Source organism: Oryctolagus cuniculus, chromosome Y (genome assembly GCF_051225735.1).
Source record: "Oryctolagus cuniculus isolate XC-2025 breed Fujian yellow rabbit chromosome Y, ASM5122573v1, whole genome shotgun sequence".
In the NCBI taxonomy this organism is placed as follows: Eukaryota; Metazoa; Chordata; class Mammalia; order Lagomorpha; family Leporidae; genus Oryctolagus; species Oryctolagus cuniculus.
In genome coordinates, this window is record NC_142889.1 from 17,332,212 (window position 1) to 17,358,772 (window position 26,561).

The 26,561-nt window shown below is 44.0% G+C and overlaps 1 pseudogene; it reads left to right on the forward strand.

The window, feature by feature from the left end:
* Positions 1–16,839: 16,839 nt before the first annotated feature.
* Positions 16,840–17,604, forward strand: LOC149119302 (ADP-ribosylation factor-like protein 6-interacting protein 6; annotated as a pseudogene).
* Positions 17,605–26,561: the final 8,957 nt, after the last annotated feature.

The window sequence follows — 26,561 nt, forward strand, 5'->3', positions numbered from 1 at the left end:
GCAGAGGAGGCGGAGTGGCAGGGCCGGGGCGGGGCAGCCATGGCCATCCCCTGGCGCCTGCGGGGCAGCGGGTAGGCACTGGCTGCAGCAGTGAAGGCGCCGTGGGTCCTGGCTCTGCATCCAGCCAGCCCCAGCCAGCCCCCGTGCTTGCACACCCTGGGCCCCTGCACCACCCGTGTGACTCCATGGAGCTCCTGGCTCCCGGCTTCAGCCTGGCCCGGCCCTGGCCATCGCGGGTGTCTGGGGAGTGACCTAGCAGGCGGGGGCCTCTGTCTCTGACTTTGCCTGTCTCCCGTTTAAATAAATACGTAGAAAAATGTAAAAGGTGCGTCCTGGCAGAAAATGGTCAGGTCATCATTCTGTGCATGTGCTCAGCACTGTGGACTCAGGAGTGGCCTGGTAGGGAGGTTACCGTCCTGCCCAGAGGGCACCTGAGTCCCAGACCTTGCTGGCTGAGACAGGCAGGAGGCAGAGCCCCCCTCTCAGACGGGGCTCAGCGGGAAGCGGGCTGGGCTTGGGGGGCTGTGTGTGTGTCACGCCAGCATCACTCCTCTCCTTGTAGGGGCCAAGGGAGGGCCCAGCAGTGACCCTGACACTGAGGGCTCGTCCTTGCCCAGGAGGCACTGGCCCCTCAGAGTGGCCATATGGCAGTGAGGACAGATTGGAGCCAGAAGGTCACCCCCAAGCCTCACACCAAAGGGACCCGCCCTGAAAAGTAAAACCCAAAGCATCTGCCCCCCCCAGGCTTCGGAGTTATGTGTGTGTGTGGGGGGGGGAGGGGTGTTGCTTCCCTCTGCATGGAGCTGCCTGCCCAGGAGCAGTAACTCCAGTTTCGTGGTCCCTGGCTGGAGAGGAATTCTAGCCCAGGATAATCCAACCCGAGTCTTGTGCCCCTGATTCCTATGGGATTTGGGGGCCTGAACTTGATGCTGAGTGACTGTGGGCAGACGGTGCCTGTGCGCCTGCCCAGGGCAGGGGCTGCCACGGGCCCCCTCTGTGGCAGCCACACCCCACATCATGAGGCTGGGGCGAGTCCTGGAGGGCAGCAGGGAGGGCTCCCCCGTGGGCATCGCCATGGCCATCTGGGGACTGAACCAGCAGTGGGGGTTCCCTGTCTTGGCTGCTCAAGTCTAATAAAGTCTTGAAAATGTTTTAAAGATTATTTGGGTGCAAAACGGCCTGCAGCCCACACACTTTCCCAGCATGCACTGTCCTCGCCCTGCAGGGGGGGCTGTTGTGGGGGTGCACGTGGGTGTGGAGGCCCAGGGAGAGGCCACCTGCAAGCCCCGCCCTGGGGGCTTGGGCCTTTCTCTCCTGGGCCCTCGGCTGATTAAAGGAGGCCCAGGCATGTTCTAAGTCCACGGATTTAAACATCCTTAAAGTTGTATTCATTCACTTACCTACCTTATCTTTCTGCAAGGCAGAGTGACAGAGGGGTCTTTCACACACTGGTTCACTCCAGTGCCTGTAGCCAGGGCTGGGCCAGGCTGAGGCCGAGAGCTGGGAGCTCCATCCGGGTCTCCCGTGTGGGTGGCAGGGGCACTTGAACTGTCACCGCTGCCTCGCAGGGTGTGGACTGGCAGGGAGCTGGCGACAGCAGTGAGAGCCCTGCACTGGACCCAAGGGCTCCACTGTGGGACAGGGGAGCAGCCTGTGGGGTGGGGGCGTGGCCTGGGCCGGGGTCGTGGCCTATGGGTCAGGGGCATGGCCTGTGGGCTGGGGAGCTGCCTTTGGGCTGAGTGCCAGCCCCGTGTCACCTCTTTGACCCTTACAAGCTCACTTCCTGTGATTCGCAGCTGAGGAACGGGCAGAGGCACAGACAGGCTGAGTAACTGGCTCAAGCACTCGCAGCCACGTCCCTGTGGACCCTCCCCCGCAGGCCCGGGAGCTGGGCAGCCCCCTTCCCTTCAGGGCCTCTGGGATCTGCTGGCCCAGTCCCGGCAGAGCCATGCCTGGCGCATGCAGAAACTTACAGGCCATGTCCGCTGCCCCGCTGTAGAGTGACTCCGTCTCTGTGTCTTCATGGAGCAGCCTGCACCCTCGGCTGGGGCCAGGCAGTGCCGCCAGAACGTCCAGCTAGAGGAGGGTGGTGTGGCCTGGTGGGGTCTGGCGGAGGGGGTTCAGACAAAACAAGAACAGAGTGCACTTAGCGTTGGGCCCGAGCACCTCTCTGCTTGGGGCAGAGCACAGCGAGCCAGCGCACAGGCTGGGAGTCACAAATGCGCCCAACCTTGGGAGCTATGGCCCAAAGCCAGGCTGCTCAGGCCCTTGGGAATCTAAATGGAATCCTCTGCGCTGGGCCTGCAGCCTTGGTTCTTGGAGTTTTGTGTTCTCTTTAGCTCATGCTCAGTGTGAGAGGCAGAGCTCGAATCCACTGGGTCACCCCCGGGTGCCTGGGAAGGCTGAAGGAGCCAAAGCTCAGAGTTCTGCGTGGGCTCCCCCGCGGGTGGCAGGGAGCCAGGGTGGGTGTTGACTGGGAGCTGAGTCGGAGGGACCCAGGGAGCTGAGTCAGGGGGACCCAAGGTGGCGTCAGCTGGGAGCTGAGTCGGGGGGGACCCAGGGTGGGCGTCGGCTGGGAGCTGAGTCAGGGGGACCCAAAGTGGGCGTCAGCTGAGAGCTGAGTCAGGGGGGACCCAGGGTGGGCGTTGGTCGGGAGCTGAGTTGGGGGGACCCAGGACTGGGACCTAGAATGCAGATGTCCTAGCAGGTGTTAGGGCCAGCATGGCAGTAGAGCAGGTTAAGCTGCCACCTGTCACACCACCAGTTCACATCCTGGCTGCTCCATTTCCATTCCTGCCCCCTTCTAATGTGCCTGGGAAGGCAATGGAGGATGGCCTAAGTGCTGGGCTCTACCAGCCACATGGGAGACCCAAACAGAGCTCCCAGCTCCTGGCTTTGGCCTGGCCCAGCCCTGGCCATTGCCGCCACTTGGGGAATGAACCAGCAGATGGAAGACCTCTTTCCCTCTCTCTGCATAGCTGTGCCTTTCAAATAAATACACAAATCTTCATGAGGAGAAAGAAAAGCAAGTGTCTTAACCGCTAAGCTGAGCGCCCGCTGTCTCTGGGGTCTTGTCTGTCAAGAACAGGGACAAGTGTGTCAGAGCTGCATCGCCATCAGCCATGAGGTCCACAGCTGAGCCATCAGATAAACACAGGAGATGGGATGATGTCTGCGGGGAGCCCTGGCCAACACACAGGTGAGAGAAGGTGCAAGGGACCACGGGGGCTGCACATGGCCCCACCTGGAGGTGCACAGGCCTCACCACAGGGGCCATGCAGGCTGCCCATGCCTTCCACCTTTTGAGACTGGGGGTGGGCTCCCCGCTCCTGTGTCTTCCCCCCTGAAGACCAGCACCCATCTGGCCAGTCAAGGGGCTGTCTGCAGCCCTAACTGGTTCTCCTCCGCACTCCTATGGCCATGAGGGGTGACAAGGAAATGTCCCGTGGGGTCCCCCAGGGAGCAGCCCAAGCAGATCAGAGTGGGGGTACACATGGTGGCCCAGCACTTGAGACACCCGTGTGTGTGGCCACCACCTGGGATGCCCCTGTCCCCGATGGGGTGGCCGAGTTCAAGTCTCCACTGCTCAGGTACCGGGGCTGCTGCCCCCTCAGGAAATGGAGCTTGGGACCTGCAGATGGGAGGCCTCTGCCTCTCAGATGGACCAGGCTAACAGGATATAAACCCCCAGTCACAGGAGGACTTGGAGACAGCGTTGTTCCATTCACAGGAACCCAGAGAGCCTTGAGGGAAGGCTGCAGGGTGAAACCAAGGTCCGGGCCACACCGGGCACCCCTGCCAGCTCCCAGCGGGGCTCGCGCTTGACCTGCCGCCAGCACTCAGGCTCCAGGTGCCTGCGCCACCCCTGCCCATCACTGGCGCCAGGTTCTGTGCTGGGTCTTTTAGATCCCAGCTGCGGGGCTCTGCCGAGTCAGCAACCAGGGCCTCCTCTCCCAGCGCTGCTGGCTCAGCCTGAAGGCAGAGGCAGGGAATGCTTTTTTCATCCTCACTTACTTGTTTCCTTAAGAGATATTTGGGGGGCCAGCACTGCAGCACCAGCATCCCATAGGGCGGCAGTTCTAGTGCAGGCTGCTCCACTTCCCATCCAGCTCCCTGCTGTGGCCTGGGAAAACAGTGGACGATGGCCCAAGTGCTTGGGCCCCTGCACCTGTGTGGGAGACCGATACGGAGCTCCTGGCTTCAGATCAGCACAGTTCCGGTCATTGCAGTCAATTGGGGAGTGAACCAGAGGATGGAATTGTTCTCTCTCTCTGCCTCTCTGTATCTCTGCCTTTCAAATAAATAAAATCTTTTAAAAATTAAATAAAATATAAAATCTGAAAAAAAAGAAAACTAATGCCTCTCTCTGTTTTTGTTGCATATGATTGTTTTAGCTATTTGGAATCTCCTATATTTCCATATGATTTTCAGCATCGTTTTTTCTACATCTGTGAAGAATGTCCTTGGTGTTTTGATGGGAATCACATTGAGACTATAAGTTGCTTCTGGTAGTATGGACATTTTGATGATATTTCTTCTTCCAATTCATGAAAATGGAAGAATTTTCCATTTTGAAATGTCTTCTTCTATTACTTTAATATTTTGTAATTTCCATCAAAGAGATCTTTACATCATTGGTTAAATTTATTCCAAGGTATTGAATTCCTTTTGTAGCTTTTGTGAATGGGATTGTTCTCAAAAGTTCTTTCTCAGCCATGGCATTGTCTGTGTATTCAAAAGATGTTGACATTTCTATGTTGATCTTATATCTTGCCACTTTACCAAACTCTTTATTTGACAAGTAGAGTTATAGACAGTGAGAGAGAGAGAGACAGAAAGAAAGATCTTCCTTACATTGATTCACTTTCCAAATGGCTACTACGACCAGAGCTGTACCGCTCCAAAGCCAGGAGCCAGGTGCTTCCTCCCGGTCTCCCATGAGGGTGTAGGAGCTCAAGCACTTGGGCCATCCTCCACTGTCCTCCAGGGCCACAGCAAAGAGCTAGGGTGGAAGAGGAACAACTGAGACTAGAACTGGCATCCATAGTGAATGCCAGCACCACAGGCAGAGGATTAGCCAATGGTACCAGCATCCCAAACTCTTTTGTAAAAAAAGATTTATTCATTTATTTGAAAGTCAGAGTTACAAAGAGGTAGAGGTAGAGAGGAAGAGAAAGGTCTTTCATCCATTAGTTTATTCCCCAGATGGCTGCATGGCTAGAGCTATGCTGATCTGAAGTCAGGGCCAGGAGCCTCTTCCAAATCTCCCACACTGGTGCCGGGGCCCAAGGACTTGGGCCATCTTCTACTGCTTTTCTGGGACATAGCAGAGAGCTGGATCAGAAGTGGAGCAGCTAGGACTCAAACCAGTGCCCATATGGGATGGCAGCACTGCAGGTGGAGGCTTTAACCATTCTCCCACAGCACCTCCCCTATCAAATGCTTTTATGAGTTCTAGTAGTCTCTCATTGGAATCTATTGTATCCCCTATATATAAAATCATCTGCATATAGGGATAGTTTCACTTCATCCTTTCCAATTTGTATACATTTGATTTCATTTTCTTGCCTAATGGCTCTGGCTAAAAATTTCAAGACTATATTAAAGAGCAATGGTGTGAGTGGGCATCCTTGTCTGGTTCCAAGTCTTACTGAAATGATTCCAATTATTCTCCATTCAATAAGATGCTTCCTGTGGGTTTGTTACAAATTGTCTTGAATACGTTGAGGAATATTCCTTCTATACCCAATTTGCTTAAGGTTTTCATCTTGAATGGATGTTGTATTTTTTTATGTATGTTGTATTTATTTGGCTTCAATTTTGTTTATTTCTTCTTTAATAATTTTAATTATTTCTTTTCTCCTGCTAAGTTTGGGTTTGGTTTATTGTTGTCGTTCTAGGTCCTTGTGATGCATTGATAGCTCATTATTTGTTGCCTTTCCAATTTCTTGCTGTAGGCACCAATTGCTCTAAATTTCTATGTTAACACTAATTTTGCTGTATCCCATAAGTTTTGGTATGTTGTATTGTTGTCTTCATTCATTCCCAGAGGTTTTTGTTGATTTCTGTTTTGATCTATTTTATTTACATTCAAGGTTTCTGTTGATAAATAAGGATTGACCCTCCCATTTTTCTAATCTAAATATTCATATTGTTTACTTTGAATTTGCTTTGTACTTTTACTGGGTGGTTTTCTACTTTCACATTCTTTCATAGTCCTATCATTTTGGTTTCTGTTTGTAGCATCTTTTGTAGGCTGGATGAATGGTGAGAAATTCTTTCAGTTTCTCATGGTTATGGAAGGTCTTTGTTTCACCTACATTAATAAATGAGAGCTTTGCAAGATACAGTATTTTATGTTGATAGTTTCTTTCTCTTAAAACGTGGACTGTATTTTTAACAGTTCTTGTCTTAACTGTTGAAGAAAAGTTCTTTTTTTGTCATTCATACTATTTCTTGAACTCCTTACTTAACATAGAGCTAATCATATGCATACAAAGTTAACAGGAAAATAGATCTTAGTAAAAACATAAAGGTGAGAATAGGGGAGGGAGGAGGAAAAGGGGTGGGAGAGTGGGTTAGAGGGAAGTACAGTGGGAAGAATAGCCATGTTTCTGAAGTTGTAATTATGAAATGTATGAAGCTCCTTTTCCTTAAATAAAAGGTTTCTGAAGAGGGGAGGAGAAGACGTGGACTATAACTCACCATTCTCTCCTACCCTTTGAGTTTCTGATGATAATTCAGCTGTGATACTTATTAGACATCCTCTAAAATAATCTGGCATTTCTCTCATGCTTTAGACTATTTTCTTTGTTTTATTGTTGAATTTTAACTACAATATGTGTGGGGAAGAATTTTTCTGTTCATGTCTGTTAGTTCTATTTGCTTCCTGTACCTGAATGTCTCTTTCTCCGAACTGGGTAATTTTTCTGTGATTATTTCACTAAATAGAACTTCTCATCCATTCTCTCTTTCCACATCTTCAGGAATTATTAATACATGTATGTTTGGCTATTTGATATTATCCCATAAATCTGCAACATTGTTTTTAGTTTTTCTAATTTCTTCTGTTTTTTTTTATATGATTGTAGAAATTCCAGAGATTTGTTTTCTAACTCAAATATTCATTCCTCTGCCTCATCATTTCAGTTGTTAAGGCTTTCCGCATCATTTTTATTTAATCTAATGAATTCTTCATTTGTAAGAAATCATTTTGTTTCTCTTTAAATCTGAATTTTATGCAAAAATTTCATTCATGTACTTTAATTTCTTTAAATCATCACTTTAACTTTGATTGCTTCTGAATAACCCTATGATTAATCTTTTGAATTCTATTTCCAGCCCTTAACAATCTCTTCCTCTTCACATTTTAGTATTGAACTGTTGTGTTCCTGTAGTGCATCACTTTGTATTTCTTATTCTTGATTCTTGAATGTCTGTGTTTATTTTTAGGCATTTTTGGAGATACTTGTATTTTTCCCCTCTGATTACTTTTATCTTTGGGTCATTCCTCTGTGGCTTAGTGGAGTGTCTGTCCTTTCAGTGAATACCCAGAGATGTGTGCTGGCTGTGTCGGGGAGCTCTATTTAGTGTGCCAGGGTTGGGGGAGTATCAAGGGTGACACCCAAGTTGGGCATGCTAGATCTTTTTTTTTTAACAGAAGAGAGAGTTTAATCAGCTGTGTTGGTGTAGTAGTTTCATTTTCACCTCCTTTCTTCCATGGTGATTAATGCCTGGGTGCTAACCCCACTGGGTAAAATATTCATCCATGCTGCCAGAAGAACCACACAAAGGATCCATGCAATCATCAGTGTGAGCATGAATCCCACCAGAATGACCCACCCCAGGCAGTCAGGGAGTTGTGATTATGTAGAGCAATCCACAGTGATTTCCCAGAGACCCAGCAACACCTGTGACTTAGATGCAACCATAGTGTTTCCACAGTCCCAACATGCAAGGATCCTACAGTCCTGCAGCACCAAGGATCCACTCTACCCCACCAGTCCATCCCATCCACAGAGAGGCAGAGACACTCTCAGAGCCAGCTACCTATGGGTGCTCCTCCTAGGCAGGTGAGCCCAAGAGTTTTTAATATGTTGGGCACCTCATAGTCCTACATGGGTACTCAGTTCCCTGTCAGTCCTCCCAGCCAGACTCAGGCATCTCCTTGCAGTTGGTTTCTAGGCTTGTGGACACAAGGTGGTGCAGCTGTTTGTGTGTCCAAACTTCTGCCCTCTCTCTCTCAGCTAATTGTAGGGCATCATTGTTGGCACGGGGGAGACAAATGAGCCTCTATCTTCCTTCCAGTTTGGCAGATATCCTGGAGCCCTGTGGGGATCTCCCTGAAGCTATATCACCAGTTGTTTGGACTATTGCAGTCTGATATCACCTCAGTGTCCAAAACTGGCATTTAGACTCTTGGCTACTGGGGTCCTGTGTTGTTCCTATATTCATTCTGTGCGTCCACACAATCCATGTAAGAGCATATCCCTCTTCCTTCTGTGGAATTTCCACTGTGTTTTTTCCCTAACTCTTGCCTGAGATTGCACCTTCCAGAATATTACATTTTCAATGAAAATAAATAAGTCTGTTATATACTGATGGCATACATTGTATTTCATTTCTCTAGCTTCAATTCTTAATTCTATCAACTCTATGAGGCAGTTACCATTACTATCATATCTGAATGAGAAAATGGATGTATGGAGTGGTTAAATATTTGCCTATGATCACACAGCTACTCAGTATTTAGATATAACTAAAACCCAGTTCAAATCCAGAGCCTGCCTTTAACTACAAAAGAAAACTGTTTCTCAATGACACATGCTGTACATCACAGAGATGTTTCTTTAAATGATTAGATTATTCATAGAAACATAACTTATATCAAACAAAATAACAGGTAGTTTGGAATTCAAATGTTATTTTCTTGAGACAATAATTTAAAATTTAAAAGTTTAATTGGACCAAGTGTCTTAGATCTTTTCAATTTCAGAAATAAATGAATATGCTATTTCATTAGAAAGAGTTAATATGACTTTTGGAATATTTTACCAGTAAGAATGGAGGGAGAATAAGAACATGTGGGAAATAAATTATCTTCAAGTTTTTGCCATTGAATTTGACTTTGACTTGAGCTTTATGATTTCTTTTGATTTTCTAGGATTCTAATACTTACGTACAGGGTTCATTGCTATTCAATTTGATGTGTTGGGACAGGCTTTCTTTGTGACTCACAGACAACTAATAATCCCAGAGCCTCTGGGTGCTCCTCCTTGGCTGTTTGTTTATTTGCTTGTTTACCTATCTACAACAGAGAGGGAGGAATATTCAGAGACAGAAAATCTATCTATTGGTTCACCCTTCAAAATACTGCAGTGGCTAGAGCTGGGATAGACATAAGCCAGGTGCCTGTAACTCCATCATGGTCTTCCTTGTAGACAATAAGGACCTAAGCAATTGAGCCATCTTTCTGAGGTGTGTTATCAGGAAACTGGAAAGGAACCAGAGCTGTAGAGACTCAGCCGGCACCCTGATATGGCATTATGGCTTCCCAAGTGGCAGCTTATTCCATTGTGCTACAATGTTAGCTCATGGCAAATACCCTTAAAGTGTTTTAATTTTTCTGTTTCTGATCTCTAGGAATCACTCTTTATTCTTCACTGAAAAGAGAAACTAATAGTGAAAATTTTACATCTTTTACTTCTCCATTGCTTTCAGAAATTGCTTTGTCTATACTAAACCATCATTTTGTCTGTGACTCAGCAATCCAGAGTGAATCTGTGTGTAGCACAGGACCTAAACTGCACAGAAAAGCATCTGCATCATCTAAACTTTCCCTTTACTCTCAGTCACCTGAATCTGCAGGAAGACTGGTATACACACACACACACACACACACACACACACACACACACATGCACAGAGTTCCCCCTTTCTCATTCCTTCACCATATCCCCTCTCCTTTCCTCTCTATTTGCTCTTCCTCCACAACAAATAAAAATCTTTTTCCTCCTTTTTAAGAAGGTACTTCCTGATTACTCTGTTCCCAGAGATATCCCAAGATGTACATCTTCCTATCTCTTTAGCTTAGGTAGAGCATATATTTTCTACAGGAACTGTCCTTTGTTTCCATTTTGTGGTTCCACTTTTGGAAAGTTACTCAAGCCTACTACTTTTAGCAGTCAATCATGATAAGGAATGAAATTAGAATGAAATGTGGAATGACAAGTTTTGTAGATATCATGTCCATTTAGCTGATAGTGTTCATTAGTTCTGTTGCTTGTTTTTTTGATTTTATGTCTAGTTTACCTGATTATTGATGAAAATGTTTTGTCAAAGTCCAGCATTACAATTGTATTGAAGTCTATGTCTCCCTTTAGATCCATTAACATTTATTTTAAGTGTCCAGGCTCCCTGGTGTTGGGTGCATATACATTTACTATAGTCACTGTGTCCTGTTGGATTAATCCCTTAATCATTATATAGTGCCCTTCTTTATCTCTTTTTACAGTTTTTGTGTTAAAGTCTATTTTGTCTGATATTAGGATGGTTACATCTGTTGTTTTTTGGTTTCTGTTAGGATGTAATATCTTCTTCTAATCTTTCACTTTTGCTCCGTGTGCATTTTTGTTGGTGAGTTATGTTTCTTGTAATCAGCAAATAGATTTTCTGCTTTCACATTTCTTCATAATGATATCTATCTTTCTGTGTTTCTGTGTGTAGCACTTCCACAAGCATCTGCAAGACTGGAAGAGTAGTGACAAATTGGATTTCTGTTTGTTATAGAAGGTCTTTCTTTCATCTTTGTTCATGAATGAGAGCTTTGCAGACTACAGTATTCCGGGTCCACAGTTTTTTTTTTTTAATTTTTCTCTTAGTGCATAGACTAAGTCTCTTCATTCTTGCCTAGCCTGTAGAGTTTCTGATGAAAAATCAGCTGTGAGTCTAATTAGAGATCCACTGACAGTAATCTGTCACTTCTCTTCTGCACATTTTAGGATTTTTTCTTTATATTTTACTGTTTATAGTTTAAATACAATGTGTTGTGGTGAGGATCTTTTCTGGCCATGTCTAGGAAGAGTTCTATGTGCTTGCTGTACTGGGATGTCCTTTTCTTTCTCAAACTAGGGATGTTTTCTGTAATTATATTACTAAATAGAACTTCTAATCCTTTCTCTTTCCACAACTTCAGGAACTCCTAAGACCCATATTTTGGGTCATTTGACAACATCACTTAAATTTCCAACACTATTTTTAATTTTTCTAATTTCTTCTTTTTTTTGGTCTTACTGAAAAATTTCTAAAGTTTTGTCTTCTAGATTGGCTATTCTTTCTTCTGCCTCACTCAGTCTGTTGTTTCCACCAAGTTTTTATTTGACATATTGAATTCTTCATTTCTAATGTTTCATTTAGATTTCTCTACAAAATCTCAAGTTTAATGGTAGATTTTTTTGACCATGTCATGCATGGATTACTTGAATTTGTGAATTTGCTCCTCATTGCTTCTGAGTAATCCTATGATTAATCTTTTGAATTCAATTTCAGTCTTTTCATCCATCTCTTCATCTTTGCATTCTGATATCAAGTGTTGTGTTATGGGGGGGGAGGGAGTCCTCTTATCTTCCTTATTCTTGTTTCTTGAATTTCTGCATTTATTTTTGGGCATTTTCAGAGTTCCATGTTGGTTTTTCCCTCTGATCTCTTTTTTTAACTGCCTCTGTGTGTTAGTGGAGTGTTGGGTGTTTCAGTGATATATCCAGTTGTGTGTGCTGAGTGTGGCCAGAATTCTGGTCAGTGCCCCAGGGTGGTAGGAATATACTGGGCAATACAGATCTCCTCTTGTTAACAGAAAATGGAGGTATGGTCATCTGTTGGTATAATCATACATATACTTTTTCTCTTACAAGGTGATCAATGCCCAGATGTTAGTCCTCAGTCAGTGACATACTCATTTGCACTCTGCATGAACTGCACAAAGGAATTGTTCAGTCCTCACTGTAAGCACAAATCTCACCTCAATGACCATCCCAGGCAATCAGGGACCTCTGGGCATGTGAAGCTGCACACAGTAATTGCCCAGAAACCCAGGTACATTCTGTGACCTCTTATGCAGTCACAGATTTCCCACCATCTCAACACACAGGACTCCCACATTCATGGTGTGCAGAGGATACAAGCACTCCATTAGTCTGTCACTTCCACAGAGAAACTGAGATGCCCTCAGAGCCAGCTGCAGTTTGAACTTCAGAACCTATGATATGTTGAGAGACTAGGGCACCTCCTATTAGGGTACCCAGACACCTGAATTCTCCCAGCCCTACACAAAGTCAGTGGGGAACATGAAATTTTACTTTGGTTAAATTCCTGGATCACATGCTTGCACAATGGCCACCAGCCACAGCCCTTCCCATTTCACAATCATGCTTTCTCCCCACAGACTGCCATGCAGGAACATACAGGAATCTCTGCAGCCAGTACAGAGGTCAGAATGACTCTTTCACCCTGCCCATTGCCTGCTGTGTTCACCAGTACTGCTGTGGGTGCCTCTGCTGACAAGATTGTATTTTATCTGCACCAGTTGCTGGGTGTACACTCACTCTCTTCTTGTTAAAATGGTGCCCAACCTCTCTCAGCCACTTGCTGGGCACTGTTGTGAGAGGATCAGGAGAAGACTTGCCCCTTTTTTCCACTGTGGTTATCAGGCACCCTGTTCTGCTTTGGGCTCCAGACCATAACAAAAGACAGTGAAGGCCACTAAGCCCTCTCTCTGGTTAAATAGCCAGTGGCATGGGTCACTGCAGGCTGACTGCACCTTGCTTTGCAAAGCTGGTATTTTCTCTGGCTCTGCACTCATAGCTGTACATCTGCACTTTCCACACAGACTCTCCACTGCAGTTTTACCTCCAACTCTCCCCTGAGAATGCAGTTTCTCTACTTTTTAAAATATTGTTTTCCCCTAGCCCAGAGCAGACTGCACTTTCCATATTCCACATCTCGAAATGTTCAGAAGTCAAATTGTTGATCAGAGGATTACTCACAAACAGGAGAAGCAATTGACCCAATTAAAGAAATGCATACATGACCTGGATGAAAAATTTTACCATGTAATAGATATTGTTGAGAAATCAATCTGAAATATTAGAAATGAAGTATTCAATATGTCAAATATTAAAGAAATGTAAAGCCTTAACAACAGACTTGGTTACACAGGATAAAATATTTCTTAGCTAGAAGACAAATCTTTGAAATGCTTCTCAGAAAAGAAAGGAAAAAAAAGAAAAACCAAAAATAGTGTTTGAGATTTATGGAATACCAATAAATGATATCAATCATATGTGTCTTAAGAATTACTGAGGGTATAGAAAGAAAAAATGGGTTAAAAGGCCTATTCAATGAAATAACAGAAAATTTATTGATTTAAATATTTAAATTGAAGTATAAATAGCAGATAGAACACCAAAAACACTGGGCCAGATATGATCCTCATCATGACTCATTATAGCCAAATTTTCTAAAGTAACACATAAAGAGAAGATCCCAAAATGTTCATGAGAAAAATGCCAGATTACCATCAAAGGATATCAAGGTAGATTGACAAGCTGATTTCTCATCAGAGATGCTATAAGTTGAGAGAGAGTGCAGAGATGCAGGTCAAGTCCTAAAAGAAAAAAAAAAGCCTAACCATAATACAATACCCAAGAAAAGCTCTGATATATAATTGATGGTGAAATAAAGAACTTCCAAAACCAATAGAAATGGAAATAATTTGTCACCACAATCTAGCCTTACAAATAATATTTCAGAACACACTACACACAGAAACAGAGAAAGATACATTATGAAAGGATGTGAAAACAGAAAATTTCCTAGTAAAATTACTAAGGAAATCCAAAATAAATAATTGGAATATTCATGGAAAAAAAACAGGGCCAAGTCATTGCTTATTACTAATAAACTTGAATGTAGAAGGCATAAATCCTCCAATTGGATGACATAGAATGGCTGAACAGTTTTTAAAAAAAAATCCATCTATTTTCTACTTACAAGAAACACACCTCATAGACTACCATGCAGACTAAATGTGAAAATATGGTAAATGATATCCCATGCTAATAGAAATAAAAGTGAACATAGTTACACTAATATCAGACATTAAATACTTTAACACAGAAACTGTTAAAAGAAACAAAAGTCCGGCGCCACGGCTCACTAGGCTAATCCTCCACCTTGCGGCACTGGCACACTGGATTCTAGTCCCGGTCGGGGCACCAGATTCTGTCCTGGTTGCCCCTCTTCCAGGCCAGCTCTCTGCTGTGGCCAGGGAGTGCAGTGGAGGATGGCCCAAGTAGTTGGGCCCTGCACCCCATGGGAGACCAGGAGAAGAACCTGGCTCCTGCCATCAGATCAGTGCGGTGTGCTGGATGCAGCACACCAGCCGTGGTGGCCATTGGAGGGTGAACCAATGGCCAAAGGAAAACCTTTCTCTCTGTCTCTCTCTCTCATTGTCCACTCTGCCTGTCAAAAAAAAAAAAAGAGAAACAAACAAAGAAGGGCACTACTACTAATGATTAATGTATCTACTCAACAAACAGGAACATGTGATTATAGTAAATGTCTGTGTACCCAATGATAGGGAATCTGGCCATTTAAAACACATCAGAAAGGATCTTCAGGGAGACAGATTCAACTCAGTAGTAATGGGGGACTTCCACACCCACATTCATCAATGGACAAATCAAGTAGATGAAATGTAACAAATAAACAACAGAGATAATCTACACTTTTGACCAAATGGACCTAACTGATATCTACAGAACATTTCACCCCACAACTTCAGAGTACATGTTCTTTTCATTGATGCATGGAACTTTATATAGGATAGATGAAATGCTAGGCCATAAGAAATTTAAAGAAATGAAATTGCACCACGTATACTTTCTGAGCCCAATGGAATAAAACTGTGAATTAAAAACTTCAGAAACTTTAGAAAAAATGCAAACCTATAGAGAACTAAACATTATACCACTGAATGAACAGTGGATCATAGAAGTAATCAAAAGAGAAATCAATTTCTAAAAACAAATGAAGATTACAATATATCAAAATTTGAGATAAGGTAAAAGCTGTGTTAAAACTTTACTACCTACTGAAATAAATTTGAAAGCCATCAAACAAATGATCTATGATCATCTCAATAGTTCAGAAAAACAAGAACAAACCAAAAATGAGTAGGAGACAATAATAAACATTAGAAGAAACAAAATTGAAACAAAGATACAAAAGATTTGTGTAATGAATAACATTTTTTGAAAAAATAACCAAAATGTACATCCTTTTGTTCCACTCAACCATAAAATTGAGAAGACCAAAATTAATAAAATCACAGATGATAAATGAGGTATTACAATGGATATCACAGAAATAAAGTCACTAGGAATTACTATAGCAACAAATTGGAACATCTTGAAGTAATGGATGAATTTCTGGACATATAACACTTTACCAAATTGAGTCATGAAGACACAGATAACCTAAATAAAACAGTGATTAAGCCAGAGCTACAATCAGTAACAAAGACAAAGCCAAAAAAAATCCAAGATCAAATGGCTTCACTAATGAATTCTAATAACTTTTAAAGTATAATCCCAAGGCTTCTCAACCTATTCAAAACAATTGAAAGCATTTCCTCTAAGATCCAGAAGTAGGGTCCAGCACTGTGGCATAGCAGGTAAAGCCACTACCTGCAGTGCTGGCATCCCATATGGGCACTTGCTTAAGTACCTGCTGCTCCACTTCCAATCAAGCTCTCTGCTATGGCCTGGGAAAACAGTAGATGACCCAAGTCCTTTGCCCCCCTTACCCACATGGGAGACCCATGAGAAGCTCCAGTCTCCTGGTTCAGATTGGCCAAACTCCATCCATTGTGGCCAGTTGGGGAGTGAACCAGCAGATGGAAGGCATCTCCATCTCTCTCTCTCTCTTTCTTTCTCTCTCTCTCTTCCCCCCTCTTTCCCTGTAACTCTACCTTTCAAAGAAATAAATATTTAAAAAATCATAGAATCAGACAAGGGTGCCCACTCTCATCATTTTGGAAGATTCTGTCAAAGGAATTAGACAGGAAAAATGATCAATGGGACTAGAACCCAGGGTGCTGACACCGAAGGCAGAGGATTAACCTATTGAGTTGTGGCGCTGGCTATTTTTTTTTTTGACTGACAGAGTTAGTGAGAGAGAGAGAGAGACAGAGAGACAGAGACAGAGAGAAAGGTCTTCCTTCTGTTGGTTCACCCTCCAGATGGCCGATCCGAAGCCAGGAGCCAGGCACTTCCTCCTGGTCTCCCATGCAGGTACAGGGCCCAAGCACTTGGGCCATCCTCCACTGCACTCCAGGGCCACAGCAGAGAGCTGGACTGGAAGAGGAGCAACTGGGACAGAACCAGTGCCACAACTGGGACTAGAACCCATGGTGCCAGCGCCGCAGGCGGAGGATTAGCCAAGTGAGCCACGGCGCTGGCAAAGTATTGAGTTTTATGTGAATATGTTTGAAAATTTTATATAGTTAAGAAGAGATCTTATTTAGCTTTTTTAATGTTATAGTGTGCTAAAGAACTAGTTATTTAACTTGATCACAAAGTTAAGGGGTGCATCATAAATAGAATGGCAAGGAAAAAAGATAATGGTAAAAAATGAGTGGAACAAAAATTAAATTAGTGCTCTTATAATGAAGGAAAGGATTGACAACTACAGAAATCAATGGATGCTCAGTTACAAATTTATTACATGAGGAGATATAACAATCAGAACTCACAATTTTGAAAACACACCTTCTTTCCCACCATGTCTTTTGTGGAGAGTGGGAAGCGTTCGGCACTGCACCACAGTCGCCTTGGCACCCCGGTGCCCTTTGCGGCTCCACATACCCTGCCTTCTCTCAGGGGGACAGTTGGGGTGAAGACAAAGTCGACGACCAGGAGGGATGCAACCAAGTGGCCCGCGACTTGAGAGAGTTCTCAGCTGGACCATCTTTGGAGTGCAAGAGAGGTTCTCTGTTCCCACCAGATGGAGATGGATCACCGGTGCTGCCAGAGAAGCTCAATGCATCTTCCCGGCTGCTGTGGGAAGCCAAACCCCATCTCAGCAGTGGCCAGTTCAGGTCCTTTCTATTCTGTGTTCACTGCTGTTTGCCATCCTCCTCGCCTTTCTGCTCGCCATCGTCTACCTGGCCGTTAAAGAGTTGCATGCTGAGAATTTGAAAAATGAAGATGGTGTAGACGCTGGGCTGTTAGGGTTCTGGATGCTGCTTATAATATTCCTAACTGCTGGATTCTCCTGTTGCAGCTTTTCTTGGACAGTGACTTATTTGATTCTTTTGAACCAGGAATGTTTCCTCCTACTCCTCTTTCACCTGCCAGGTTCAAGAAACGGACTGGACACTCCTTCCACATGGGCGACAGCATGGCAATTTTGAATGGCATTGTGGCTGCTCTTACTGTAGCATGGTGCCTCATGTATATCCATGCTGGAGCAATACTCTTGGCAAAATGTAGTCTAAATTGTTTCATAATAACAGGAAAGAACATCATTGCCTACTCAGAAGACTGAGAAGCCTAATGTTCATTATATGGTTCATCTGTGTGTCATCACACACTAAATAGTCATGCAATGAAAAAAAAAATAAACTAGAAAACCTCAATGCAAGAAATGTATGAACTCAATGAAGAGAAAGTAGATCAATCTTAGTATAATGAGGCTTGGAGCTAAAATTAACATTTCTTTACAAGAAAATGTTGGTGCATATGATCTTTCTTCTTTTGCACGTTACCTATCAGACGTCTGCTTTTGAGGATGTATTTGTTAAAATCATTCACAATCATTCTAAGGAGTCAGTGATTATTTTTGCCTAGTTGCTGAATTATTTTATCTACTGTCTGTGAATAATGATGCTTCTTTAATTACTTTCTGAGCTACAAGTATTCCAAATCATTACCTCTGCGATTCTTTAGATTGCCTTAAGGGTGAAACTAAAGAGCTGCTAGAGAGTTCATTTAAGATGTAGCACAAATATCCCATAGTAAAATTTCTTCAGTTACTTAAGATAAGAAAAAAACATTCAATTGTCATTTCATTTGTAAATGAATCCAACACATTGAAAAGTTATATATAATTGAAACTGATTGCTAAGAGTATGCTAACACATTTTACACAGATCCATTTAATTTTCATGTGCCACAAGAATATGCTCCTTTAAGCAGTAATGTTTTAGATAGGACATCAAGAACACATATAAGATTTCTGTGCAAATCAATTATTTGACACATTAGATAATAAAATAACTTTTTGCAACTGGGAAGTAGATTTTATATACTCTCATCTTTGTCCCCAAATGGATGGTAGAAACAGAGTGATGCTTGATTCATGTCTGCTACTTACTCATTAGCAAGATGAGCAAGAGGAGCAGCTGGGACTAGAACCGGCACCCACATGGGATGCCAGCATTTCAGGCCAGGGATTTAACCTGCTGCACCACAGTGTCAGCCCCAAAGTCCTGGTTCTTTATTCTGACCCTTCTGACCCTCCATTTTCTCATCTGTAAATTGGTGATATATCTGGAGGGCTTATGATGAAGAAAAAGGTGATGCTTGTAATGCCTTTCAGTACCACTTCTGAGACCCATGAAAGGTCATCGGGACTATCCTCCTGCCCCAATTCCAGGGCAGACAACTGACTCAACTCATTAAAATCTTCCAAAGATGTATGAGGATGACTTCAAAATGTTCTTGGAAAATGTATACTCTGAACATTTTGTGCATGGATTTCAAAAACGTTTGCACAAAATGAATTTCTCTTATAGCTCTATTTCCCACAAGGTTTTTGAAGTACCCCTGACAGCCTCCAATATTGCCAGCTAAGTGAGCAACCTGCCCTGTCAGCTCCCTTCCTCCTGTGCAGAGCTTCTCTGCTGCCACAGGATCTGCCCAGCTCCTCCCATGCAAGTCAGCTGTGGAGAGACCCTTGACAGAACCCCTTCATCACAAGGGCTTCCCAGCAGCACTCCCTCCCCAGCCTCTCCCAGCCTAACCCATGCCTCCCTCCTTCCTGATCCCCAGACTCCTGTCAAGCTTCAGGTCTCTCTGCCCAAGCAGCTTAAGAGGCAAGGTGTCAGCCCTCTGCATCAGGCTTGGGAGGAAGGTGGAAGAAGCAAAAGGCAGGAATGGTGGTGGGTGGGGATCAGGCTGGCCAGTTGGCTGTCCTGGGCCTATAGGACTGATAGGCTGTGAAGGGCAGTGTATCAGGCCCTGGAGCCTCTGTCCTGGGGCTCGGCCTGGTCCTGGGTGAGCAGGGCTGGGGAATGGGGAGTGAATGGTTTAGGGGTACTTACTCCAGGGGATGTGGAGCACACAGCAGGTCTCATGATGAGGGATGGGGGAGACTGAGTTACTCTATGGCTGTGTAGGATGTGGGACTTGGAAGAGCATTCAGGGTTCCAGGAAGTGGGTGGACTCAGCTCTGAGGCAGGGCCACAACCACACATCCTATTTCAAAGGGACAGCCAGGAGAAGTACACAGCCACAGCCGCCGTGGGACAGACAGGTGGAGCTGAGGACCCCTGTAGGAGGATGCTGGCAAGAAGCTGGCCAGAGCAGAAACAGCAGCATGGATGCGGGTTTGAAGTGATGGGAGCCAAAGAAGGAGACTGGCAGTAGGATGAGAAAAGGCAGTGAGGGCACGGGGAGGGCTAGGGCAGGGGAGGGTTGAACCTGGGAGGGACTGGAAACAGGAACCCAGAGAGGGGGCTGCGGGAAGAACGCGAATAATGGGCAGCATGTATGGAGGCGGGATCCCGGGAATGGCCGGAGCTGGGATCCCAGTAGGGATGGTGGGATGACGGCAGCGCTGAGAACCGGTCTCCCTCATGGAGGGGTCGCGGGGGCCAGAAGGAGCGTGGGATTCCATTTTCCTGCGGTGGGCATTCTCCCCTCTCCATCTCTGAGACCCCCTCCCAGACTGCCCTTCAGGACTGCCTATGGCGTCCAGTTCCCATCTCCGAGGTGGGCTCTCAGACAGCGGAGAGCCTAGGATGCTCTTGGCTACAGGAGCCCAGCTTGAGGCGCGCCCCCAGGGGGCCGAGGGAGGCGGGATCTGACTGGCTCCGCGGATGGCCGCCCCTAGCTGGCCACAGGGGCAAGCGCCTCCAGGCGGCTCCCTGGCCAGCCCCGTGGTTGAGAACCCCGGCGGCGGCGACTCCTGGAGGGCCTTGGTGCCCAGCCAGGGGAGCTTTGTGCCCACTAGACTGCCTTCCACCCCGGTCCCACCTGCCTCTCTTGCACCACTTCAACGTGACGCTAGGCGCACATATTCCCTCTCCCACTCTGCCGCAGGCCTCTTATCTCTGACGCCAGTGACCCTGGCTTTCTCCCACGAAACGTAGAAACGGGAGCAAATCGAGACTTGACTGTCAGATGTGTGTGACCCTGTTATTCTCCCGTGGCCCATTCCCCCTTTTCTGACCCGCACCGCATCACACGTCTCATTTGTACCTCAGGGTCACTCGGAGCATCCGCCTTCCCCACTCACCAGTCTGCGGCTCCTCCATTTCGGGGCACTCTCATCAGCCTGCCCCTGGCCTTCCCAGCCTTTGGTCATTTTTTTTTCCGATCTACGGCCATCCAGGACCTACCCATGCCCGTCTAAATATCATCTCAAGTCTCAGTCTCTCCACCCCATTACTTTCCATGGTCAGCTCTGGGAAGGCTCCCTGGACTAGGAACGCCCCTGACTATCACTGGACCCCTCAGGTTCCCTCTTCTGCACCCCAGCGTATCCATTCCAGGTTTCATCCTTATCCTCCACTGCCCAAATCAGACCTCAGATTGCGAGAATTACAACAGGGAGGGCACCCTGCTAGGTCTCATCACCCCTCCAGCTCAGGGCACAGACACCTTTGCAAATCAAAGCCTTTGACAAACTTCATTTATGCAGGACTGGAGTGCAGAGGTCAGGGACTCTGCCACCTATCTCTGACCCTTCTGGTCCAGATTTTGCCATGTTTTAAGTACCACACATGGAGATTTCACATCTTTGAGCCCCTGAGGAGCCCTTATGCTCCTGTTCCCTGCAGTCTGCCCAGATTGTGCACCTACCCTTACCCACTTTCCAGATGTTTTACTTTCAACTCTGGTCACCTCTCTGAGTAATGACGTGAATTTGTCATTTTTAAATTAAATATTGCAAACAGCCTATAATATCAAACATTATTCAAGCAGATTATGGTGTGCCAACACCATGTGATTGTTGAAAGTCATCAATATGTTTATCTATGAAACTCAAAAACAACACTACTAGTCGAACAATACCCTATACCTGGTTCAGTTGTGTGAGTGCAACCTGTTGAAATCCCTGCTTAGTATATACTAAGTTGATCTTCAGTATATGAATGTAATTGAAAATGAAACGTGATGAAGGGCGGGATGGGAGAGGAAGTGGGTGAGGGGAGGGCCATGGGAGGGAGGGAGGGAGGGGGGAAGGCACAACAATACAAAAGATGCATTTTATATTCTACTTAATACTATTGGTTGAACTCTGTAATTAATACACAATTACTCTTAGGTGTTTAATCAATGCTATAACTAGTACTCAAGTAGTATTTTACACTTTGTGTTTCTGTGTGGGAGCAAAATGTGGAAATCTTTACTTAATATACGCTAAATTGATCTTCTGTATATAAAGATAATTAAAAATTAATCGTGATGTGAAAGGGAAGGGGAGAGGGAGTGGGAGAGGGGAGCGTTGTGGATGGGAGGGAAGATACGGGGGGGAGGAGGCTATTGTGGTCCATAAGCTGTACTTTGGAAATTTATGCTCATTAAAAAAAAAAGTCATCAAAAGAATAGGTTAAATGGGGAAAGGCCAGAAACAAAGCAGAACTTACTTCCTTATAGGCAGTGCCCTTCCTGGATGCTGGAATTCAGATTTGTTTTTTATTATTGATCCTTTTCAGTATTTCTTTTTTTCAAAGTGAATTTTTTTAGAATAAAGTAAAAAAATTATCATTCACTAATTTGATAAAATCACAAGTATTATGACTTTTAGCTCTTTTCCTACCCAAATATTTTTACACGTTTTATCTTGTATTTTAATAAATTGTTTATTTATTTGAGAGATAGAATAGAGCAGAAATACCAAGGAGAGAGATCACTTTTACCCACTGGTTCACTTCCCAAATGCCTGAAATGAAAGGGCTAGGCTGGGTGGAAGTCAAAGCAAGGAACTCACTCTAGGTCTCCCATGTGAGTGGCAGAGACCCATCACCTGCCACATCTCAGGGTCTGCATTCCCAGGAAGCTGGAGGTAAGTATTCAACACAGGTACTCTGATATGAGATGGACACATGCTGATTACTAGGCCAAATTTCAATCCACCTGATCTATTGATAGCTCTCAAAAACAATTACAGATGACTATATGTATTCCATGAAATATATTATTTTCTTCTGAAATATTTTGTTCTTTTGTGCAATGTAATGTTAACACAAAGAAGGCAGGTTAAATGCAGCTTATAGATGTAATTCTAAAAATATGATGCTTCCTTTCCTCCCTAGCAACCTCCCCCCTTCACTCTCCCTTCCCTTAACTCTCCCCTTCCTTCCTTCCTTCTTCCTTCCTTCCTTCTCCTTTTCAGTATCTGAGATAACAATTTTAAGTAACATTACCATCAATGAGGTAAATGTCCCACTCAATAGATAAACAAGTTAAAGAAAAAAAACCCTAGTAAAGTGGTGATATAGGCAAGGGCTATAAATAATAATAAAATAGAAAGATGATCATTTCATCCATGTACAGTAATTTTAAATAATGACAGATCAACAAAAGATCTTTATGTATGTATTATATTTTAAAACATTGTTTTGACAAAGATATAAAAACTGTGACAAAATGAATGTAACAATACTGATACTCACAGGGATTTCCTTTTTTATTTTTTAAATTTTAGCCTCAACATATAAAAGGGAATTTGGGTAATGATATGGCTCCACCAATTCTTTTTTTCCAATGAAATATTACAAACAAGCTATCATGTCAAATATTCCTGTAGGCAAATAGATTATGGTATATCAACACTATGTGACTGACAAAAGTTACCCAAAAAATAGACTAAGGGTTGGAAATACCAGAAACAAAGCAGAACCTACTTCACTATGGTGGGGGTTTTTAGTATTTCCCTTTTATCCAAAATGAATACCTTTTTAAAAAGAGTAAATGTAAAAAAGTCACCCAAGGTTCTACTAGCTTGATAAAAGCATAATTATTATAGTTTGCCACTTTAGTTATCCAGATATTTTTACATGAGAATAATCATAATGTACCTACAATATGTTTCTAGTTTTTTTTTTAAAGTTTAGTTATTTGAAGGGCACTCTCACTCACTGGTACACTTACCCAAATGCCTACAATGACCAGGTTCAGCAAAATCCAGGAACCAAAATCTCAATTCAGGTCTCATATGGGTGTCAGGGATCTAATTATTTGAGTTATTACCTATTGCTTCCCAGGATCTTCACTAGCAGGAAGTTGGAGGTGAGCATTGAACCGAGGCATTCTGATATGAGATGATACAAGATGCAGGCATTATACCCACTACACCAAACACCACTCCATGTCATATAGTGATAGTTTTCAAAAGCTTAATTTTGAGGCTGGCACTGTGGCATGGTGGGTAAAACCACCGCCTGCATTACCGGAAGCCCATATAGGCGCCAGTTCAAGTCCCGGCTGCTCCACTTCTGATCCAGCTCTCTGCTATGGCCTGGAAAAGCAGTAGAAGATGTCCCAAGTCCTTGGACACCTGCACCCATGTAGGAGACCAGGAAGAAGCTCTGTCTCCTGGCTTCGGATCCGCACAGCTCTGGCCACTGTGGCCAACTGGAGAGTGAACCAGCAGATGGAAGACCTCTCTCTCTCTTTCTGCCTCTCTTTCTCACTGTGTAACTCTGACTTTCAAATAAATAAATAATTTTTTTAAAAAAAGCTTAATTTTGATGACTGTGTGATAGTCCATTAAATAGATTTACTGTAATTGCTTAATTATGGGCTTCTTAAGTTGTGTTTGCTTTTTTTATTAGACAGTCATTACACAAGCAATTATTTATGTATTTATTCATTCATTCATTTGTCAAAATTTTATTTAAGGAATAAAGACTTCATGCATTACATATATACTAATTTAGGGGGCCGGCGCAGCGGCTCACTAGGCTAATCCTCCGCCTAGCGGCGCCGGCACACCGGGTTCTAGTCCCGGTCGGGGCGCCGGATTCTGTCCCGGTTGCCCCTCTTCCAGGCCAGCTCTCTGCTATGGCCAGGGAGTGCAGTGGAGGATGGCCCAGGTGCTTGGGCCCTGCACCCCATGGGAGACCAGGAAAAGCACCTGGCTCCTGGCTCCTGCCATCGGATCAGCACGGTGCGCCGGCCGCAGCGCGCTGGCCACGGCGGCCATTGGAGGGTGAACCAACGGCAAAGGAAGACCTTTCTCTCTGTCTCTCTCTCTCTCACTGTCCACTCTGCCTGTCAAAAAAATAAAAATAAGATAAGAGTCGGAGAACTCAAGGGGCTTCCATAGCCTTGGAAACTCATGACTGGAGCATAGGGAGATTACTGATGCCATAGACAGGAGTGTCAATTGGTAAAGTCAACAACAGGAGTCACTGTGCACTTACTCCTCATGTAGGATCTCTGTCATTAATGTGCTGTGCATTGAGATTTAATGCTATAACGAGTACTCAAATAATATATTTCACTTTGTGTTTCTATGGGGGTGCAAACTGTTGAAATCTTTACTTAATGCATACTAAACTGATCCTCTGTAAAAAAAAAAAAAAAAAAAAAAAAAAAAAAAAAAAGAAAAGAATAGAAACTATCAACTCCCAACTTGACTCTCACTGGGATTAAACATGACAATAGGTCTGCTCTGATTTCATCATCATTTTAAAAAATCATCTATTATTTTTCACTTTATGTTTCTGTGTGGGAGCAAACTGTTGAAATCCTTACTTAATGTATACTAAGCTGATCTTCTGTATATTAAGATAATCAAAAATGAATCTTGATGTGAATGGAAGGGGAGAGGGAGTGGGAAAGGGGAGGGTTGTGGGTGGGAGGGACGGTATGGGGGGGAAGCCATAGTAATCCATTATTCGTACTTTGGAAACGTATATTCATTAAATAAAAGTTAAAAAAAATAAAAAAATAAAAATAAAAATAAAAAATACATATATACTAATTTAGGAATATAGTCATTCTTCCCACCCTGCCCTCCTCTCGCACATACTGCCACCCTTCTTCCTCTTCCCTCTCCCATCCCCATTCTATCATTTACAAAGATCTATTTTCAACAAGCATTTATTATCTATGTGATTCTACTAGGTGCTAGAGACCATTTTATGCACTTTGATACAGCTCCTGGAGTTATAGTAAAGCCACAAATTCCAATGCATGCAGTTTTCACCATTATCGATGTTCCTCCCTTAAGAGTCACAATTGTTGAGTCAAAAAAATTGTGAAAATAAAAAGTTTCTTTCCAGGAGATAGAGCTGTGATGCAGCAGATTGAGCTGCCACCTGCAATGCTGGTCTCCCATATGGGACTGCCAGTTCAAGTCCTAGCTGCACTGTTTCTGATCCAGCTCACTGAGGATGCAACCTGGAAAGTAGCAGAGGGTGGCACAAGTGCCTAGGCCTCTACTTCCCTCATGGGTGACCCAGATGGAATTCCAGGCTACTGGGTTTGGCTTGTCTCATCCCTGACCATTGTGGCCCTTTGGGGAAGGAAACAGTGGATAGAAGACTCTGTTATATTTCTGTATTTTCCTCCCTGTCACTCTGCCTTCAAAAAAAATAAATATCTTAAAATTTTCTCTTCAATGATGAACAATATTAAATTCATTGAATGAAACAATATAAAGATATTTGAAATTATTGGAGTTGATGGAATCACATTTCATCACTTACTACTCCCTCATGTTTGGAAGACTTTACTAGCTGGCTTATCATCAGTCTCTTAACTTTTACTTCTGTCTAATTCTTGATTTTAAAAAATGTGTTTGGAAGGTGGAAATAGAGGTCTCCCATTCACTGGTTCACTCCCCAAATGCCATAACAGCAAAGGCTGGGTTAGGCTGAAACCAGAAGCCTAGAGCTCTACCTGGATCTCCCACATGAGTGGTAGGAATCAAAGCACTGTAATCAACACCTTTTGTCTTCCAGGGTACATGTTAGCAGGAGGCTGGAATCAGAACCAGAGCCAACGTGTGAACCAGGCATTCCAATGTGGGATACAGGCATCACAAGAGGCAGCATCTTAACTGCTGCACCAAACACTCATGGCTCTCCATGATTGTTGATGGCTTGGTATGCAAGAGTTTATGACATACTTTCAATTAATGAAGATTTTGTGTACCCTTTCCTATAAGGCATCTCAGTATCAAAGGGTTAAATTATTTCACTCTTACTATTACAAAGAAACAGCATTTATTCATGCAGCACATTTAATTAGTAACATTGTATTAGG